The 5,920-nt window shown below is 48.2% G+C and overlaps 1 protein-coding gene across 1 annotated transcript in view; it reads right to left on the bottom strand.

Annotated features, from left to right (window-relative positions):
• LOC118411239 overlaps positions 1-5,920 on the bottom strand; it is a 22,064-nt gene extending 16,144 nt beyond the window's left edge. Inside the window, exon 1 of the mRNA XM_035813386.1 lies at positions 5,789-5,920. The gene's annotated coding sequence lies outside the window, so the exon portion shown is untranslated. The remainder of the gene's footprint in view (positions 1-5,788) is intronic.

Here is a 5,920-nt window from a genome sequence, read left to right as displayed (position 1 = left end):
TGGCAGAGTTCCCCCCTTTCGTCAGGGTCCTGCCTCCTCGTAATTTAGAGCTCGCAGACTCGTCGTCCGATCGATTTTCGCCTAATGTGAGGGGGGTATTACGACAACATTTCTTGGAACGTCGCGATCGTGCGGCACAAAAATTCGGAGGTCCCAAACGAGGGCGAAAAAAAAGAAAAATCCAGCAAAAAATGCTGCTAAACCTGACAGGACTAAACATCCAGACCATTCTTTCCCAGGCCTGGTTTGTCTTATGTTCACCTCCAGTAAGACTGTAATATTTTATTTAAGACACATTCGTCGCCATTTCAATAATTCTGTTTGCAATACTTGTTCAAAGAGGGGAACATGTGACCATGTGCCACCCTAACCTGGAGAGCAGATCTAGCCTGAGTACCATCTAGAATATTCTACCGGGGCTCCTTACACTCGCTACCCCTAAGAGGTGAGCGTAAGGAGCCCCGGTAGTAATAGGATGGTACCCAGGCTAGAGCAGATCCTCTGACAAGCATAAAATCCTGATTGACCAGGGATGCTATTGGGTGCCATGTGGCTACATTCTTTTTAGAACAGGCGAAAAGCAATGCGCGCGGATGTCATCCATGAAATCATGAAGTCAGTGTGGCGTTGCCTGTCCTGGGTAAGGGCCCAGACACATTCCGTTGTACGATGTATTTACGACAACAAATTGAGAACATTCTTGCGAAAGTCGTGGGCGTGGGGCACAAAAATTCGGAGGTCCCGGGTTGGAATTCTGTCATGCTACCGATGCTACCGCCCTTGGGAAAGGCACTTTACAACGACTTTCCTCACTTCACTCAGGTGTAAAAATGGGTACCTGACTTCGGTTGGGGAGGTAAAAGGCGGTAGAAGGAGAGGGTTGGGTTCCGTCTTCTAATACCGTGCCCTCGATACGGTGGAAAACAACCCGCTGCCCTTTCAAAACGCCATGGGACTACCTTTACGTTCTGTCTGTAAGTTACATACTTTGTAGGTGACACTCTTAAAATGAGTTACTGACTTGAGTACAGTGTCACATGTTCCTTATATGCCTTTTTTTTGCTGATAGAAAAAGACGTCATATACGGAAAAGGTCACTTTTTCCCCATCAACCTCTGCTTGGAGAGTACACTCGACTAAGGTGACAGTGAGTACCTAGCCCCTTAGAGGCGTCCTCTCGAATAGGACGTAAAGCTGGGGGTAAAGAACCCACCACACTAATCGAAAAGAGTAGGGGTCCTTCCCGGTGTAAGTGGTTGAAAACGCTATGGTCGTACCTAGGGCATTTACTATCATATTGAGGTTTACCTGAGTAGCGCCGAATGGCAGCCACTCCAGACCCCTACGATTCGGCCACGCTGCCGAGAGTACTCGGTCCACCCAATCACCCAAAGCCTTCTTTTACTACCAGTTGGCGTCCCTGACCCAGTGTCATAGGTCCATAGCGCTGTTTACACAAAGTATTTGAAGAACGCCAGGCCGCTGGCCAGCGTAAGGTGCCTTCTAACCGACTGCGGTCGCTTGCTACATTCACAGGGCTTGGCACACTGCGTCGCGTTTGCCACCGGATATTCCTTCAATACCAAGTTCGCATTTGTGGCAAGGATATTTAATTGCCCTGTGTGGATATGGGTTATCCTAGACCCCTACTTGAGAGAGAGAGAGAGAGAGCTGGAAATGAATACAGTGTATCTATAACACGCGCCATCGCTGCGTGGAACAGGGCATTGTAAATGTCACTGCTGCCCGGTGCGATTTGAACGCGGGCCAAGTCCCCGCCATATTTGTACTACAGTTCCAGGAATTTTACACCGGGGACCTCAACTGAGAAACCGTGGCCGGGGAAGCCGTCCCTGGGGGCACTGTCACCTTAGTACGCTTGATTAAATCAAGGCCAAAGAAAGAAAATACACGATGCGGGCTTGTTTGCCGAGTATCCTTGACCATAGCGCGGTGGCTCGTCGGCGCAGTTGTCGGGCAGACTGCGCAGGTAGGCCCGCCGGGCGAGCTGGATTTCACGGTGGCGCGTTACCACGTTTAGATCGCGTCCTGTTATAGCAAGGTTACACAAAATCTTCCCGATCAAACCGAACACACGCTAATGCAATACGGGTTCATATATCTGGGATATATATATATATATATTTGTAAGGTAAAGGTTAAGGCTTAAGAGCATTGGGTTGTTATCCACTATGTCTAGGGCTCGACATTGGTAGCCTCTATCAGGTTCCGCGGATCGCTGGTTTAATAGTAGAAACTGGACAAATACTGTATGATAGGGGGGACGGCCGGCCAGAGGAGTCAGTGCGCGTCCCACGACCAGCGATCTGCGGAGCCTGGTAGAGGCTACGGTATCGGAAGCCCAGTGAGCCCATCCCTCTCCTCCAACCACCCTCTACCCCCGAACCGAAGCCAGGTACCTATTTTTACACCTAGGTGGAGTCAGAAAAAGCCGTGTCAAGTGCCTTTCCAAAGGACACAAGAGCCGTAGCATGACAGGACTCGAACCCAAGACCTCTGGGTTCTGGTCCCAACATCCTACAGTTCCGCCGCACACGACCCCGGCCGGATATACATATATAGAGAGAAATGATATCAAGACTCGTGTTAAGCTTTAGATACTTTCCCGGTTAGAGCGAGTAGACTAATGCAACACGAGCGTCCGCTGGGCTGGGTTAGTCTTATTTTTGAATTTGACAATACGCGCCACATGAAACAATAGCTTGGATCATGAAGTAGATGACGCGTTGGATGAAGATTTGTAGCGCAAAACATTTCACCCGAGATCAGCGTGGACAACATGGCGCGAACGGACGGTTGTAGTATCTACCAGACTGACTACGCTGGCCATTATATTAGGGAGGATAATTTGCCAGGGGAGTTTTGCAACCAGAGGAGTTGGTCCGCCGCGCAGCCCGGAGGGGAAACATGAGATCTTAGCGTGGACTGACTCCCCTGGCCAATTTCCCGATTTTTCCCCCCGAATTCTACGATCCCTGCACCCCCGTAGGAAGGCCAACATGGAGGCACGATCGGCCGGTTGCCCGACAACCCTGAATCGTTCCCGTTCTGCAAAGCGCCTCGAGACATCGGCAACATTACATGGTTGCATTCTTACTATCAATCTTGTAATCTATAAATAGTATCTAATATAAAAAGAGAGAGAGAGCAAGTGATCAAGTCAGGCTAAGCTACCATTCAGTCTTGAACTTGGAAACCAGAAAACACCAGATGGCTAGAACATCCACCCGTTCTATTCCCAAGCATTCAGTATATTAGGCTAAAATAATTAGCCCCCTTTATTCATCGCATTGCCCAGTACTCTCCCTCTCCCTCTCTTTCCCTCCTCTCCCCTCTCTGTCACACACACGCATGCACATACAAACTCACGAACTCACACACCGTAACACAGAAACGGAGACACAACTAACTAACGCTAACACACTACCGTAAAATTGCACTTTAAAGTACAACAGCCATACGCGTGCCAGCAACCGCAAGAAACGGGTACTGTACACGTCTATCCGGCATTGTTTCCAAACACACGGCGAGGAATTACCTTCGCTCTTGCGGTGTATGACTCACTCTCTCTCTTTGCCACCACGCAGCCGGTGTCCTGGTAAAAGTTCGGGGCCCGTGACTCACACCTGTCTTGCTTGGGCGAGAAAGTCGCGAAGTATGCCGAAGGGTTTACTTTTTTCGCAATATCGTCCCACGCAGACGGCCTGTCCCAAAATACTGAATGACTTCACCCCGCCCACTTTGCAATAGATCGACATTGGCTCCGGCGGTTTGTCCAAAACAAGGCCCGGAGATACAAGCATGTGGCATTGTTCTTCGTTTGCTCGTTTGCCTTCCGGTCTTTGCCGACGATGTCCTTATTTGGTTGGCGACGCCATATTTGGTCACTTACGGACAAACATCGCGCACGTTTCCGAACGAGTGCGAAGTTGTGCTGGGGACGGTTCGCGACTTGTAGGAGTGAACCTTCGACTAGAAACAATGCTTCTCTCTTAATATGAGCAAAGACGTTATATATCGTCATTGGTACGAGTTTCCGCAATATGTATTGCATAATTAGAGGATATCATTCCCGTCAAATCGTATTTTGCCCCCTTAGAAACAAAATCAGGAAAAGACTAACAGAATTACCGGTTCTATTTCAAGTCTTTCCACACTTTCATGTCCCGTCTACAGCAAGGCACTTGTTCCTGGGAAAAATGTTGATTCGATTTTGAGGGTAGCCAAAATTATAGATGCCACGGTCAGATCACGGGAGCCTGTGGGATTCGACCTGTTCATGCAATTATGGAAGGGTGCCGATGACAAAATCCTACAACTATTACATGTGACAGCCTTTTAATCTTCCATATGATTTTCAGGTTGATTTGAATTATGACAAACCGATAGCCGATATTCGCGATGTATGACAACCACTGCTGGTAAAAGCTGTATTTTGTTCGACAATGCATTCAACAACTGTCGCAAGAACGCATTCAATATATTTCTGCCCCACGACAATGCGACAGGGTACGCCGTAGCTAAGCTACCTATTCTCTAGTCATAGCGTTCAAGTATCGTCCTCGACCCTGTCCGACCCAACACAGGTTACATAGTGATTCTCCCCCAGCCTACCAGAGGGGTATACTGAGATGGCCCGCTCACTTCCACGTAAAACGGTTTCTATACGTCACATTCGCGCGCTTTGCCGGCCGGTCAAAGGTCACCAATGAGAACGGCGCACCGGCAAACGAATCGATAGAATTTCGCGAATTGAATCCGCCTCGGACATCTGAGAAGCCCATGCAATTACCAAATGGCACCTGTCTGGACATAGCAGACTATGTATGCACAATAAACAATGGAAGTTAATGAATGAACAACATAATTACATGTCAACATATGTTGAGGACTCCAAAGGCCAGTATGACAGAGCGCTTGTCCAAGCGAAAACGGCAATATACAACGGAATACAGTGTCAACTGTGCAGTCCGTTTGTTCGTTATCACTACCACGGCACGGTCTAGACTCATTCGCTCCTAGCAACATCTTATGGGTGGAGCGTTGGTTCACTATTTTCAACATTGGCTACATTTTTTTTTTTTTTTTGAGAGGGAGTTATAGAAGAGAACATTTAGCCAATGTTGAAAAAAAAGAAGAAGAAGAAAACAGAACCAGCGCTCCTCTCGTGAAATAAAAGACGCCGCTGCTAGAGGTCTGCGACCAACAACTGTCCCGGTGAACAAAACCCCACCCGCCCTCCTATTTAGGTACAATAGGAAGACAAGCTGCACCTATTAGTCAACCAACTATGCATGTAGTTGCAGACGACCACATCTGACATCCAAGTTGATACACCCTACCCAAAGCATTGAATATGCGACGAGATTGAACGACAATACGATGCTATATCTACGCGATAACGCCCTTGATATTGTATACAGTATGATTCTACCATGGCGCGGGCCGCCAACAAAGCAAAACAACTAGCCGACCCGCGCGCGCACCGCTCACAAACACATGGACTTGCCTGTGGCGACATGTGCGCTTTAAAAACAATACACAGATACAATGTACATCAAACCATGCCTTTTCGATACGCTTTTAAACACTTATTAGTATTTGCAAAATGCCAGCCATCTCCAATTATTCGATGACCAAAATGTCTACTGTACGAATGGCTATCGCTAGTGATAATGTGTAATGGATAGCAGATATGTCTAACTCTGACCCCCTGAACCCTCAACAATGCCCCTTAAGCGCCATCTATTGTTCTCCGGAAGCATACCTGTTTGCTCCCGCGCTCTTAAGGGTGTCGTCACACCTGTGATTTCACGCCCAAGGTCCAACGTGTTGGTGGGAATTAAGGAGCTGGACGCGTCCCACATCCGGAGCTGAAATTTTGGGGGATTCCCGTGAC

The sequence above is a fragment of the Branchiostoma floridae genome, chromosome 3 (genome assembly GCF_000003815.2).
Source record: "Branchiostoma floridae strain S238N-H82 chromosome 3, Bfl_VNyyK, whole genome shotgun sequence".
NCBI classification, from domain to species: domain Eukaryota; kingdom Metazoa; phylum Chordata; class Leptocardii; order Amphioxiformes; family Branchiostomatidae; genus Branchiostoma; species Branchiostoma floridae.
This window is presented reverse-complemented; position numbering and strand designations above follow the sequence as displayed.